Raw genomic sequence first — 17,148 nt, forward strand, 5'->3', positions numbered from 1 at the left:
GAGTCATATCAATGTATTTTTGTTTCTTTTTGAATCTTCAGCGGAATTAAACATGATGCCCGTGTATGGGGTATTCATAAAAATCCGAAAAATCGAACCAAATTAAAAACTAAATCAACCGATCAAAAAAACTGATACTTTTTGGTTTGGTTTGGTTTTGGTTTTGAATTTTAAAAACCGATCAAATTTGGTTTGGATTTGATTTTAATCAGAAAAAACAAAAAAAAACGACTATAGGAGTAGCTATTTCAAATTTATTATTACACCTATATATATGTATATTTTTATACAAAGTTTCAAATATTTAATGGTAAATTTTAATAGTTTGCACTTTTAGTATAGTTCTTTATCTTTACATTCTAGTTTGATTGGTAGTTTTCTTTTGTTAAGTGTAAGAATCCATTTCGTGTTAAAAATGATATATTTTTAATTGAGTCCTTAAATTATTCATCACTATTTGATTCAATTATCATCAATATATCTTGGTAAATAATAGAATTTTCAAAGGGCAATTAATTTGATAGTGTTACGTTGAAAATGTGGTCTCCGGAATATGTGTTTAGTAGTGTATGTCTTATATTTAAGAAAAAACCCACAAATAACCAAAAAAAACCCGAAAACCCGACATAAACCGAATCGAGAAAAAACCGACTTAATCGGTTTGGTTTGGTTCTAATATTTGAAAAACCGACTTACTTGGTTTGGTTTCTTTTTAGGGAAAACCGATCCAAACCGAACCATGAACACCCCTACCCGTGTCCCTCTTTTTAATAGTAGTCGTTTTTTGTTTTTTTTTGCTTTTTGTGGTTAAAAAATTAGTGAGTTGAATATTATGGCTTTTCCATTTTTGTATTTATTTCCTAAAGAGCCTAAAACTTTTTCAACGAATAAAAAAGAATTGGGATGGGAACAAGAAGACTTCCCCCAACTATCAAATTAAACTTAAAGAATTAGAGAATATTTGTCTATTTGCTTCTATGGAACTAATGATGTAATTGCAAGACTTTATTGTTTTTTTTTTTGTTGGATTTTTTTATGAGCAGATGTTTCTTGTATTTTTTGATTTGTTTATTCTTATTTGAATTATATTGCTAGAGATATTATTATCAGTTCATTATCATTGATCATGTATTATATTTGGATGAATATTGCACATTTTGATTATTACAATAACAACGATGTCCCAATCCTAACTTCAAAATATATTGGTTCACTTACTAAGAATGTAATTCTTATAATTAAATATTTAACTAAGAGTTAGTATCAACTCTGATCACTAGGGGTGTACATAGGCCGGATTGGTTCGGATTTTCTAATTACCAAACCAAACCAATTGTATCGGGTTATTAAATCTAAAGACCAAACCAAACCAATAAAACTTGGATTTTTCAATCTCGGGATTTTCGGGTTTATTCGGGGGGGTTTTCATAAAGTCTTCATAGCACAAAATATAGAATTTGTGCTCCAAATATTTCTTTAATCCTTGTAAGATAGAACTACATATGGTGTTTTTCAATAAAATAACATAATTATGAGATGAGTCATGTCATTGTACTAAAATATTCAACAATAAAGATAATAAAATCACATAAAATAAGTATCATTAATAAGCCATAATAAAAACAAACATAATTTAAAATTACTAATAAGTGTTAAAATAAGTACGATTAATAAATACTATTATTTACATGACTAAACACTAAAAGAAAAATAAGTTATACATTTTATCTAAACCACAAAAAAAACTAAAAGATAGATATCCAACACTATTTCATTCAAAGTATAATTGAAATGAATATCTTTTATTAGCATTAGTATTGATTGGATATTGGTTTAGGATTTATTTGAGTTACTAACATTTATGAACTATAAAACTTATTGGAGCATCTAAAAATTATTAGTCTTGCAGACATGTGATTTTTGACCCTCCCCAAAATTTTATATATTTTAGCATTTAAATACTCAGTTTAGGTCTAATATATTTATTTTGACTCTTTTACATTATTTTAGGAACAAAATTGAAAATTACAAAAATAGTTCCATATTTCTCTAATTAATAGTTTCATATTTAATTTAATTTTAATAGTTTGTTCTCCTTAATTAAGATTAATTAGTATTTTCATAGTATATTTTGTTATCAATATTATTTTTGTAAAAAGAAAAGAATAAATTTTTGGATTAGTTCTTATTTTCATGTCACAAGACCAACATTTTTAGCCTAATTGGGCCAAATCTTAAGCCTAAATTCGGAGCCCACTTCTTCCATACCCAAAAAACTCTTCTTCTTAAAACACCATCAAACCTTCTTCTTCTTCAAGGAGGACTCAACAAGAAAAACCCTAGAAGACAACTTTAGGATCCATGGTTGCCCTTCTTCTTAAACCAAGACAAGCCAAAAAACCCTAACCCTACAAAAGTTACACCAGCCGCCCAAGACCCCTCCTTTCCACAGCACCCTACACCGCTGCCAACCCACTCCGACCAGCCATAAACAGCCACCAAACGACCACCCTGAACGCCGCCGGACCTCCCCTCCATCTCCCAGTGACCGCACCACCCCAACTCCTCTCAAATCTCCCGCAACAAAACCAGTTGCAACGCCGTTTTCCATCACACAAGAGCACTTCAATCCCAACCTTATTTAGATCTCAAACATCCGGCTTCCATTGCTAGTGAGCTTCGTCGGGAACCGGCAGAAACTAACCGGAAAATCCCCCAAAAACCAACTCGAAAACTATCTTTTTCTCATCTCAAAACGGAACTGAAAATCAGTCGAACAACAACCATTGACACCTCGATTTTTTCTCCTTCGTACCAGCTGAAACTCACACAAAAAGGTCACTGTTTATTCAGCTCTGAAATCGTGCATTGAAGCTGTGCTCGAAGTCGAGCTTCGCCGGAAACTGGTTAGCTTGTCATCTTTCATTGAGTCCGTCAATTCTAACTGAGGTTCTGGCTGATTTTGTTGCTGCTCGTAGGGGTTATTCGGCAAAAAGTTCTGCACGTCTACTTTGGTGTTCTTTCTTGTTGAATTTCGGAACCAAAGGTTGTGTATTTGATGTTTCTTTGCATTGTTATACTGAAGAAAATTCTCCTAACATTTTCTTGATTTTGGTTGCCGATTCGAGTTCCCGTCCAAGGTTCATCACATTTTTGAGTTCAAAGCAGTTGAGCAATCAATTTTCAGCTATATTGAGGTCCATTTCGTTTCTCTTACACAATTATTTGAATATTTTTGAGTAGATTTCTCATTTGAGTTTGTTTGGTGTGCTTTAGGCGCTCTATTTGCTAGTCCGTTATATTCGATTTTCTCATCTTATTCGAAATTAGATTAATGAATACATATGAAGGTTGAGTTGCCTACTGTTTTGTGAATTATTACATGTGAACTTGGATTAGGAAAAACAATGATCAATGGGCCATAAGGGTTGACAGATTAAATTAGCAAAGAGAATGGACTTAGGCTTAATATGAGTTTGATATTTTAGTTACTTGGGTCGTTAGTGACATGTTTTAGATCCAACAATTTAGGCAACTTTAAGAAATCATTTGTGGTGGGTAAGCAAGCCTTAGGATTTTGTTTGGATTTTGAGGCGAGAGGTCGTTCCTTAGTTAAATATATCCGGAGAATGCCCCAAAGGACTTGTATATATTTTATTCCGGGGAATGCCCCGTAGTACTTGTATTTGGAGGCTAAAAGTAGAGCTTGTAGTATTTTATTTTATTTTTATTTTTCTTTTATTAGGTAGGGACGACCTCAAACCTTGTGTATGTTTATTTTGTTTTTCCGTGTTTATTACCTCAATTCGAATATTTTAAAAGTCAGCTTGATCATGTGCGCAACCGTACTAGTTACGGGACTTGGGGAGTGCCTAACACCTTCTCCCCGAGTCAAATGAACCCCCTTACCTGAATCTCTGGTGCAGACTTAGTTTTGGAGTCCAAAGTGTTTTAAAGGAATTTTTTTTAAAAAAAAAACGGTGACCTGGCACACCGAAATCAAAGTTAGGTGAAAACTCTGAGTTACTTCCTTTTGAACACATTTTTGTCACTTTTAATTAAAACCCTTTTCAAGCTTTTACTAAATCTTTTTTATTAATTTAGGAGGGTTAAGTGAGGTTTGTAAAAAAGGGGCATGATATCTTTGGCGACTCTGCTGGGAATTTGCAGGTTCGAGCTGGTACTTGATTTTGTTGGCTTTTAGGATATTCGGTTGAGGTGTTTGTTTTCTTTATTTGCTTTGTTTAGTTGGTTTGTTTGTCTTATTTCCCATTTTGTTGGTTGTTTGTTTATCGTTTTTCTTAATGTGTTACTACTTTATAAACTGCCATCATTTGCATAACCATGGGTCTTTTTTCTGCAACAAGTCTCGGAGTACGCGTCGCGTGCACGAACTCTTTGTTGAGTCACCCTTAATTTAGGAGGGGGGCCATCGGACGTATGGAGTAGGTGGAAAGCTTGAGCAGCCACTATCGACCATACGCCCCCCCGAATCGCCTTATTAGTGAACCCCAAACTTAGGTTAGCGTTTAGGTCATTCTTATTTGCATCATGTCATCTAGACCTAGTAGGGCTCGGTCCCAGGCACCGTGTCCCTTTGTAGGAAGCCTATCCAAATTTTGTCAAAAATGGGTCTGTGGCCCAAAAAGACATTCAATCATCCCTATATGATACATGTTGCATCTTTGAGGGTAAAATGGTCATTTGGCGGACCAATGATAGTTGAGGGCAAATGAAAAAGAAAAGAGAGTAAAGTATAAAAATGAAGCAAGTAGGGCCCACTCGCATTTTTCTTTCATAGTTTTCCAAAAATCAAAAAAAAATAAAAATGAAAAATCCAAAAAGATTTTACAATTTCCCATTATTTTCCAAAAAATCAAAAAAAAATCCAAAAAGATTTTGCACTTTTCCATTATTTTCCGAAAAAATAAAAAAAAATAAAAAAATAAAAAAATCCAAAAAGATTTTCCATTTTCCATCATTTTTCAAAAAGAAAAAAATATATATTTTGCCAAATTAGTGTCATTTTTTAAGCTTTCTCCCATATCCAATCTTTCCGAACTACGCATACCTGATTCTCGTCTTTTGAGACGTGATACGTAGGCAACCCACATAGGGTCCGGTCTTCCTAGTGAGTCTTAGGTTTTTGGCTTTGCGGGGTCTTAGCTAAATTTTGCATGTCTAGCCACTTTTGGCCATTATTGCAAAATGGGGTCATTTTTGCAAAAGCAGTTCAATTACCCATGTCTTATGATCTTGAGTCCACAATTAGGTGTCATCTTACTTTAAGGTCCTTCCTTTTTGAGTTTGCATCTTTAGCCACTTCTGACCATATCGGTCATTTCTGCAAATTAATTTTGGGCCATGATTATTGGGAGTTTGAATCCATATAAGCCTTAGGGAGGTATGTCCATGTCTTTGAGGTCATCTTTGTTGAGTTTGCGCTAATAGCCACATTTTGGCTACGTAGGTCATTATCGTGGCGTCACATGTGTCTTGAGTCACTAACTCTATTTGATCTTATTTTTTCCATTCAGGTATGGAGCAATTTGCTAGAGTTTGAGCATGACAAATACTCAGGACCATTCTAGTCAAGACCATTGCATGCACGAGCTGCTTGAGGAAACTTTTTATTTTTTAGTCTATCTTATGTTGTCTTTTAATTTTTAGTCTTGTACAGTAGTATCGAGTTTGTCAGTCTAGTTAAGATTGTCGAGTCTTTTGTTATAGTACTTCCTGTTTTGTATTTGAAAAACCATAAAAATTAGAAATGAAAAATTCAAAAAGATTTTTATTTTAGTTTATTTGTCCATTATTTTTTCAGAACTACGCTGATCTGATTCATGAGGGACATGATACGTAGGCAACCTACATAGGGTTCGATCGAAAAAAAAGAGGAAAAAAAGAAGAAGAAAAAAGAAAAAAGAGAATGAAGTTGTGGGACGTAAGAAATGACCAGAAAAAAAAAGCGATAATCAGAAAGAAAAGAGGGGGAAAGAAATGAAAAACCAAGCGGTGTCAGAAAGGAAGATGAAGAAGGAAATAGGGCAAGAAGAGTGAAATCGGGATGATGCCATATAACCTTCGTACCCTCGAAGTCATTCTAGAACCGTTAACTGTGATTAGGGGGAATTACACGCAATGTGATATTTCTATCTGATATATGCTCTAACGCTAATATGTTGGCTTTGTTTCGCTCCTCTTTGTTACTTTCATTGTTATCATAATAGAGGGTGGCTAGTTTGTGGCACTTTGGCGAGTCATCTGTGCGACACAAGGTCAAAAGAGCAAGGTACCCATGGCTAGAAAATACTTGGACACAAGAGTTGTTGAACCATCGAGGGAGATTGAGAAGTCGGAATCTGAACTAAAAGAGGAGGTACGAAGGCTAAAACATCAGATGGCGGAAATGTATCAGGCCTGGATTAAGGGGCACCATCCACCCTCATTCCCTACCAACTATGCAGAAACCCCTACTTCCATTCCACCACTGTCCCAAGCCCATATGCCAAGTATCATTGATCTTTCCCCACAACACGCACCAGGCTACACCCTTTACCACAATTACCTTGGCACTTCCTCCCAAACTTTCCATGCTCCACCAGCCAAAACAGCCGCATTCCCAGTTCCAAATACCCAATAATATGCCCAAGAACCCATTTTCAAAGTCCCAGATCCTTATTCCTACACTCTTCACTTTGAGCCTCATGTTGAAACTGAGAAACCACCCAAGAACGCTGAGCAAGAGGAGATATTTAGGAAAGTAAAGAGCCTGGAGCAATCATTGAGAAATATATAAGGGTTAGGAAGCCAGGTGAGTATGGCTTATAAAGATTTATGTTTGTTTCCTGATGTTCAACTACCTGCTATCGCGCCCCCTTTTTCCTAAGAGAAAATCGGATTTATGATATTTGTAAGGACAACTCGTTCCCTTTGGGAACTGGGTTTGAATTTGAAGAGTCGTCACCTAATGATTAGAGTGCATTAGGACACCAAAAAGTTTGATTTGAACAACCAGAGATAGGGTAAGGGCTTGAAATTATTCCAAGGGGAAGGTGTTATGCATCCCTCAGAATCTACTAGAGTGGTTCCCGGCCAAACAATTATTGAGAATTTGGGTGAAATTAACATATAAGCAAATAAGGCTCAAAATAAGAGAGGATTTCAATACAGAATGGATTTGAAAGTAAACAAAAATTGAAAGAACAATTAGAAAGCTGATTTTTTTTTTAAAAAAATAAGGAGTTAAAATGCTAAAGAATAAAGGAAAGGGGGGTCCTAGGTTTATTAAAAATATGGATCACCGCACACAATGTCCGGTAATCACTCCTCAATGAGGGGTTACACGTGACATTATCGCGTGGTCATCATATCCATATCTACCCTTCCCACCCCGTTAAGGTATTAAATCGCGGATTGGTCTCGATTACTTATTGCATGCTATTACCCGTCACATTCCTATCAGTCCCGGAGGCACTTAGGACTGCTGATCCTAAAATGGAGGTATGTTGGGCTTATTTGAAGTTTCAAAGGTAAAAATTCTAAAGCAACATACAAAACACATATGCATGTTTGGGGAAACATATAAACAAACAGAGGCTCGTGTATACCTCCTCAAAACAAAACACATAAAATAGCATGTCTTGCACGTACTGTTTAGGTCTGATTTAAAAGTATTAAAAGACGAGGTATATGAGATTGTTGGGACAGTTTTAGTTTATTGCATAACTCAGATAAGAAGTCCGAATCAGGCCTGCCTGCTAGTTGCAATAATTAACAAAAGCAGATTCAATTTTCAATTATTACTATAAGGCTTGCCTAAGTGTTTAGACGGGGTCCTATAGGCATGATGTCTACAGAATCTAAAAGGGTAATGAGACAGTAAAACTTGGAACAAATTATTTGAAATCCTATATGCATACTTGTTAAGCGAGGGACTCAGATTATTAAAAGAGATGCAGAATGTACAAAATTAAATAAATCGGTTATAGATTTTGTAGGTGATAGCATCTACCATTACTGATTTTTATATCTAACATTGAGTGAAGCGAATCAGATTCATTTGGAAACTCCTATAGGCATGTTTTCTAAACGTTTCCGATTTTAGACTCTTATAGATGTGGTGTCGAAATGCAGAAAACCTTGTAGACATGGTATCTATATGTAGTTGAATATGCAGAATTAAAACAGTCATATAGGCATGATTTCTATATGTAGTTGAATATGCAGAATTAGAACAGTCATATAGGCATGGTTTTTATATGTAGTTGAATATGAAGAATTAGGATAGTCCTATAGGCATGGTTTCTATATGTAGTTGAATATGCAGAATTAGGACAGTCCTATAGGCATGGTTTCTATATGTAGATGAATATGCAGAATTAGGACAGTCCTATAGGCATGGTTTCTATATGTAGATGAATATGCAGAATTAGGACAGTCCTATAAGCATGGTTTCTATTTGTAGTTGAATATGCAGAATTAGGACAGTCCTATAGGCATGTTTTCTATATGTAATTGAATATGCAGAATTAGAACAGTCATATAGGCATGATTTCTACTCTTTGCATGCATAGTTACCCATCATTTTTCACTAGTCAGCCCCAAGTGTTTATTACAACTTATTACAAAACAGAATAAATTACATCAGAAAAGAAAAATACAAAGAAAGTACAACCAGAGGAGGCCTGATTCTTGACTTTCTCTCTGAGTTACGAGATAAACCAACTCAAAGACCATTGATCCAAAGCCTTTCTCCAATTTGAGTGTGTTAGAGTTCCCTAAGAGCCTCAATGGGACTCCAGGCAGTGCTCACACCTAAATTGTATTACCAAAATAGGGACAAGTACAGTGTGAAAGTGCCAGCCCTCAAGTGTTCAAGTTCAGAAGGAGCTCATGGGTCCCAAGGCAAGGCTCACAAGAGGGGGGCAGAACTTAAATCTAAGAGAGAGTGCAAGTGAAAAAACAAAGTTTTAAGAACTAAGAAAGTAAAGAAGAGGGAAAGAGGTGCTGGGAAATAGTTACAGAGTTAAGGATTTTACACAAAGGGATTCAGGGATTGAGGATTGCAAAGAGGGGTCAGCTTTGGGCATGCACAACAATAGAAGATGCTGGCATGCCGATAAGCCTACCAGAACACATAATACTAGAGAAACACAGAGGTTATGATCCCAGGGATCAAGTTTGAGTCATAGACAACAATGCTCAATATTGTCATGCCTCAAATAAACCATCAATATCAAACACATTGGGGTAGGGGGATTTATGATACATAATACATTCAGAACATGCAGAAGGAAATTACAGTATGTTAAAATAAATACTGAACTAAACACAAGTAGTAAGTAGACAAGAAGGTAAAAGTATTAGGTAAACGCATTATTGTTGATGCTGAAATCTTAATCAGAACATACCAGTTCAGAGAAGAAAAATATAGTAAAACCAAGTAGCAGGACTTTGAAGACAGGCCACAATACAAGTAACAAGAGAGAATATTTTGACTGTAAGTGATTACAGAACTAAGTGTTCGTGTGTCTTGTGTTAATGAAAGAGCAGAGTATTTATAATTAGAAAACAGGTAGAAAAATAAGGCAAGAATCATAGTTTAGCAGTAATTATGGAACTATGTACTAATTAAAATCAAATCAGTATTAATACTTCCTTTAATTAAGGAGTTAAAATCAAACGGTAATGGGCAGAAAACATTTAAGGAAAGAAATCAAGTAAGCATCATGTGCAGAGTAGACAATTAGGGATAAGTGCATAAAGGTTTAATTAAAGGAAGAATATTTGAATTACTCAGCTAACCAAATAAGGTAAAAAAACACAATAAATTTGCAGAATATGGAGACAATCAGCACGTAGTAATTCAAGGAGTCAGGGATTCGAAATTACTGATTTGGGGAGAATAACAGGGGTTCCCATGAATAAACAAATAAACCAAGTCATAAATAGGAGAATCGAAAGTCTAAGGAAAGTTTTCAAATCAACCCGAGAAACATGAAAATCAGTAAGGCAAAACAAGGAAAGAGTCAATCACTTAAAATATGAATGCAATCAAAATTACACGAGGAAGTTTGAAATCAGTCCAAAATTGAAGGTCATTTCAGAGGAAAATTCAGTATATAAAAGAGTGCATAAACATTAGGCATGCAAGGCTGAATTTAGGACAAAGAGAAGCGTCATGCAATCACAAAGTCAGTAAGTAGTGGACTATCGAAATATGGTAGTCACATAGGTCAATCTTAGTAACTCAGTAACAGAGAAAAGAGAGAGTATCAAATAACATGCAAAGGGGTCAAGTGAAAAGACCCTATAGTAGAGTTCCAATGGTAGCAGGAAGTCAAAATTACATAAAGAAACAGAGGCTATAACAAAAGATTTCGAAATTCAGTCGAGCAATAGATGAAGCAACTTCAGAAACTCGAATAGGTCCAAAGAAATTAGGGTTTTGAAACCAATAGAACTCAGAGCATGACGAACAAGTAAATCGTATAGCAAATAGTTTCAGAACTCGAATGAACCCCAAATTTTAGGGTTTTCACCATCAATCGAGTGTAGAGATGAAAAACAAGTAAATCAGGCAAAAATACTAACAAAACAAATTCAGAAGTCTCAAAAAGGTTAAGGCCTTTAACATGCAAACTCAAGTAGACAAACGACATAAGAAAACACAGTAGAACATGTTAAAAATCAGAGAAAGCTTTGAAAAATAACTTAACAAAACCTAAATTGGAAAAGATAAGGGGTTTTGCAGGCAGAGTTTTGAAAGAAACCTTGAGAAAAGCGTTTAGAAGTTTAGAGTAAACATAGATCTAGAACAGATCTAAAGAAATCAAAAGAACCTCAAAAGTTAGGGTTTCAGAAGAACCCCAGATAGTGAGAAAGGCTTGGAAAATCATCGACCTAAGCAGGAAAAGTCGAGAGTCAGGCTTGAATAGCCATGGTTAAGGTCTGGCCTTTGAACCATAGTACTCGAACACATAGAAGCCAAGAGAGGTGGATATAGGCCTCCAATGGCTTTGGAGGCCATGAATTTGGTCGATTTTAGGGTGGTGATTGAAGGCGGCGGCTAGGGTTTGAGAGGGGATTGAGAGAGAACTGAGAGAGGAGGGAGGTTTGAAGGCGGCTGCAGGTGGGAAATGACTAGGGTTTGGGGGGTATTTGAGAATTAAAAAGGAAAGGTTTAATGGTGGTCGTTGATCATTTTGATCAACGGTTTGGATCGAATAGGTAGGTAGGGGATCCAGGCGGGTTGTTTTAATTGGGTTGTGGGTCGGGTAAGATTAGGATTTGGGCCGGGTAATTGGGTTTAAAATTGGCGTTCAAATCAGACCACAATTAAAGCACACTTAATATTGCCACTTTTCCCTTATTTATTTTACAAAAAATAGTAGAATAATTTCTAAAAATAAATTAAGGTACTAAATGATTAATAATAAATAATTATTAAATTAAAAATATTGGACCTAATTGTTTATAGATATAAACGTAATTAATTCTAAAAGAGGCTAATATTGCAATTTAGCTTTAAAAATACTAAATAAATTTTTAAAAATATGCAAAACATTAAATTAGATATATCTTAGTATAAATATGAGAGCCCAATAAGTGAATCACCCAAAACAATAATTTTGGGAATAATTATTGGGTTTTTTCTGAATAAAATAGGCAATAAATTAATTTTAAAATATCTAAAAATTAAGAAAAAATAATAAAACATTTGAATATGCTTACATATGCATATACATGATATTTTGAAGGTATTGTGCATATGAAAAATATACAGGAAAAAATTGGGTATCAACAGTTGCCCCTCTTTACCCGGGAAGGATGAAAGAGTTGTCGGGTAAAGATATGATGGCCAATTTTGACCAAACGAAATGGTTCGAGGAGACTTAGGCCATACTCTGGCTTCTGAGATGCCTACATATCCCTGGTCTTACAGGAATCAGGTCGTATGTAGTTCAGGATCCGTCGGCGGAGTATGCCGATGGAGAATTTTCAAGAACGGACGCAATGTTGAGGATGAGGTGAATAGTTAAAGTCTGATAGGGCTGCGGGAATTGGAGCGGGATTGCTCATGACGAGATGGTCGTTGGTCGCCTATTCACCTACAAATAAGCAATACGATCATATATTGTGTTTAAATTTAAACATGATGCACATTCCCGTCGGACCATGAATGTTGTCTTTGGACAGTTAGGATGTCGTCATTAGATCATGATGTCCTGGGCCATGAAGCGTATAATAAAGGATTCGCATGCTATGAAATGAATCTCTCGGGCTATGAGAATGATGCCTCTGAAGCATGATGCCTTTGAATAATGATATGCAAAAGATTAAAAGGGGTCCTTAGGCCATGACATGGTGTTCTCGGGCTATGAAAATGGTGCCTCTGAACAATGACGCCTTCGGATAATTTGGTGATCTTTCAACCCATGAGATGCAGTATTTGGCGATCTTTCAGCCTATGCAATGGAGAAGGTGGCGATCTTTCAGCCATGCAAATGTAAATAAGGTGGTGATCTTTCGGCCATGCAAATATAGAGGCAGCGATCTTTCAGCCATGCAAATGTAGAGGTGGCGATCTTTCAGCCATGCAAATGTAGAAGGAGGTATAGCTTAACCTTGGAAGGCGGAATGACAGTCTTATGTGCAATGCAATAATGTAGATGGAGGTAGACCTTAACCTCGGAAGGCAAAATAGTAACCTTATGCAATGCAGAAATGTAGATGGAGGTAGAGCTTAACCTCGGAAGGCAGAATAGTAGCCTTATGCAATGCAGAAATGCAGATGGAGACAGAGCTTAGTCTCGGAAGGCAGAATGGTAGCCTTATGCAATGCAGAAATGCAGATGGAGATAGAGCTTACTCTCGGAAGGCAGAATGGTAGCCTTATGCAATTCAAGAATGCATATGGAGGTAGAGCTTAACCTCAGAAGGCAGAATGGTAGCCTTATGCAATGCAAGAATACAGATGGAGGCAGAGCTTAACCTCAGAAGGAAGAATAGTAGCCTTATGCAATGCAGAAATGCCGATGGAGGTAGAGCTTAACCTCGAAAGGCAGAATGGTAGCCTTATGCAAGAAATAGAAGGGCAAATGGTGATAGATCTTTCTTAGCTGATAGCAGATTGCAGTATCGTGACTGCTGGGGACGTCGTGGAATGCCACTAGTGCGTGTGGGTAGCAAATGTTGGTAAGTGTAACAGTTCTGAGAGTTGTATTAATGAACAATATTTGTCTCATGAGTGTATAATATGTCAGATGCTTTCACGATCCAAGTGCCTGCATCCAAAGGAAAATCGTGAGTTTTGTAAAGGGGAGGTTAGTTCGTATCCCCGCTGGCTTTGCTTGACTTGCTCGGCTCTGATCTGGTGATACTGTATGTATCATCGGGGTAGCATTGCTAAACAAAGCAATTTCAGTAACAAACATGCATGATTTAGTAAAAGCATAACATAAATACATAATTAAGAATAGTTTTCTTTAGATGAACCAACGACTGCGACGTGGTTCAAGACATTGCAACCCTTCTTGCTACGGAATTTTGAGGGTCCTCCTCAAAATTCTTCCCCAGTTTACTGGGTTGCTATTTCTGACTGCTGCTAGTGATAATTGGCTGAAATCGACTTCGGAATTTTGAGGGTCCTCCTCAAAATTCTGTCCCAGTTTCCAATCGCAGGGGGAAATAAAAATTTTATTGAATTGTGACCGTACCCATAGGGCTGCCTAAGTATCCTCTCTTAAACGGGAATTAGTTTAGGCGTAGTTCAATTTACATCATATGAGGAAACATAAAGATTACACATAGTAACGCTTGACCGCATCTGAATTGATCGGCTTTAGCCAGACTTCTCCGTCCATTTCGGCAAGTATGAGGGCTCCTCCTATCGGAACCCGGTGAACCATGTATGGACCCTGCCAGTTAGGAGAAGATTTCCCTTGGCTTCATCTTGATGCAGAATTTTTTTCTTTAATACCAATTGCCCTAGTGTGAATTGTCTCGGCTTGACTCTTTTGTTGAAGGCTCTGGACATTCTGTTCTGATAAAGTTGACCATGGCAAACTGCATTCATTTTTTTCCCATCTATAAAGGATAGTTTCTCATAACGATTTTTCACCCATTTTGCGTCGTCGAGCTCAGCTTCTTGTATGATCCTTATGGAAGAAATTTCTACCTCAACGGGAATGACTGCCTTTGTATCATAAACTAGCATATAGGGGGTTGCCCCCTGTTGATGTACGGACTGTGGTGATATACCCCAATAAAGCAAATGATAGCTTCTCGTGCCACTGCTTATGCTTCTCTATCAGTTTCCTTAGTATCTTCTTGATATTCTTGTTGGAGGCTTCTACGGCTCCATTCATCTGAGGTCTGTAGGCTGTGGAATTCTTATGTTTGATCTTGAAGGTTTCACATATAGCTTTTATCAAGTCACTATTGAGGTTGGAACCATTATCAGTAATGATTGATTCTGGGATCCCAAATCGGCAAACGATGCGGTCGCGGACAAATTCTGCCACGACTTTCTTAGTCACTGCTCTATAAGATACTGCTTTGACCTATTTGGTGAAATAGTCGATTGCTACTAGGATAAACCTGTGCCCGTTGGAGGTGGCAGGATCGATTGGTCCAATAACATCCATTCCCCAGACGGCGAAAGGCCATGGTGAGCTCGTTGCATTAAGCTCATTTGGAGGTACCTTTATCATGTCTGCATGTATCTTGCAGTGGTGTCATTTCCGGACATACTGGATGCAGTCCATCTCCATAGTCATCCAAAAGTAACTAGCTTAGAGTATCTTCTTTGCTAAGACAAAGCCGTTCATATGTGGGCCGCAGGTCCCAACGTGAATTTCCTCTAGTAGCCTGGATGCTTCCTTTGCATCGACACACCTTAGTAATCTCAAATTAGGAGTCCTCCTATACAAGATTCCTCCATTGTAAAAGAAATTGTTGGACAACCTCCGAAGTGTGTGTTTTTTAGTAGGATTTGCAAGCTCCAGGTATTCTCCTTTTGCTAAATATTCCTTGATATCATGAAACCAAGGCTTTCCGTATGCTTCTTCTTCAACATGGGCACAATAAGCTGGATGATCATGGATCTTTACTGGAATAGGATCAATGAATTTCTTGTTTGGATGTTGTATCATGGATGATAGGGTAGCCAATGCATCGACGAACTCATTCTGGATTCTGGGAACATGTTGGAATTCCGTATTTGTGAACCTCTTCCTCAATTTTTGTACATGATGCAGATATGGGAGTATCTTGGAGTTCTTGGTTGCCCATTCTTCCCAGACCTGATGTATAAGCAGGTCTGAATCTCCAATCAATAGCAACTCTTGAATATTTATGTCAATGGCCATCTTGAGCCCTAAGATGCAGGCTTCATACTCGGTCATATTGTTGGTGCACGGGAACCTGAGTTTGGCAGACACCGGATAATACTGATCGGTTTCTGATACCAGGACTTCTCCTATTCCAACTCCTTTGAAGTTTGTTGGTCCGTCGAAAAACATTCTCCAACCATCATAGGATTCTGCAATGTCTTCTCCTATGAATGATACCTATTCGTCAGGAAAATACGTTTTTAAGGGTTCGTATTCTCCATCCACGGGATTTTTAGCAAGGTGATCTACTAGTGCCTGTCCCTTGATCTCTTTATGCGTCACATAGACAATGTCAAATTCACTCAATAGGAATTGCCACTTGGCTAGCTTGCCAATGGGCATGGGCTTCTGAAAAAAGTACTTCAAATGATCCATCCTTAATATGAGATATGTAGTACAGGCACAGAAGTAGTGCCTCAGCTTCTGAGCTACCCAAGTCAAAGCATAGCAGGTGCATTCTAATAGAGAATACCGGTCCTCGTATGGGGTGAACTTCTTACTGAGGTAATAAATGGCCTGCTCCTTCCTCCCTGTTTCATCATGCTGCCCCAGGACGCAACCAAAAGCTCCATCCAATACTGCAAGGTAGAGTAATAGAGGTCTACCTGGCTCGGGCGGGACCAAAACTGGTGGTGTTGACAAGTATTCCTTGATTCTGTCGAAAGCTTTTTGGCAGTCATCAGTCCATTTGGTAGTGGCATCCTTCTTCAACATCTTAAAGATTGGCTCACAGATAACTGTAGATTGTACTATGAACCGGCTGATGTAGTTGAGTCTCCCCAAGAAACTTATCACGTCCTTCCTGTTCTTTGGCGGTGGCAATTCTTGAATAGCTTTGACCTTTGATGGATCCAGTTCTATTCCTCGGCGACTCACAATAAACCCAAGTAGTTTTCCAGCAGAAACCCCAAATGCACACTTTGCGGGATTCAGTTTTAAGTTGTACCTTCAAAGTCTATTGAAGAACTTCTTCAAATCCTCCATGTGATCAGTGGTCTTCTTGGACTTGATAATAATATCATCTATGTACACCTCAATCTCCTTGTGTATCATATCATAGAGGATAGTAGTCATGGCCCTCATGTAGGTAGACCCTGTATTCTTTAGCCCGAACGGCATCATCTTGTAACAATACATTCCCCGCGGCGTAATGAAAACCGTTTTCTCAACATCTTCTTCATCCATCCAGATCTAATGATACCCAGTGAAACAATCTACAAATGACTGCAACTTATGCTTGGCACAATTGTCAATCAGGATATGTATGTTCGGCAAGGGGAAGTCGTCCTTTGGACTGGCCCGGTTGAGATCCCGGTAGTCGATACAGATCCTGACCTTCCCATCCTTCTTTGGTACTAGCACGATGTTGGCTAACCATGTCGGATATTCTACTACCTTGAGAACCTTAGCTTGACCTGCTTAGTGACTTCTTCCTTGATTTTTAGACTCATATCAGGCTTGAACTTTCTAAGTTTTTACTTTACTAGTGAACATGTTGGATGGGTTAGCAGTGTATGAGCCACAATAGACGTACTCAGTCCCGTCATGTCATCATATGACCAAGCGAATATATCCTTATACTCTCTTAGAAATTCTGTGTATTCCTTCTTTTCTGATGGTGATAAGTGGACATTGATTCGTGTTTCTTTGACGTTTTCTACATCTCCCAGGTTAACAATCTCGGTCTCGTCTAGGTTGGACTTAGGTCTGTTCTCAAAGTTCTCAACTTCCTTAAGAATCTCTTCTGGTG

The sequence above is a fragment of the Nicotiana sylvestris genome, chromosome 2 (genome assembly GCF_000393655.2).
Source record: "Nicotiana sylvestris chromosome 2, ASM39365v2, whole genome shotgun sequence".
Lineage (NCBI taxonomy): Eukaryota > Viridiplantae > Streptophyta > Magnoliopsida > Solanales > Solanaceae > Nicotiana > Nicotiana sylvestris.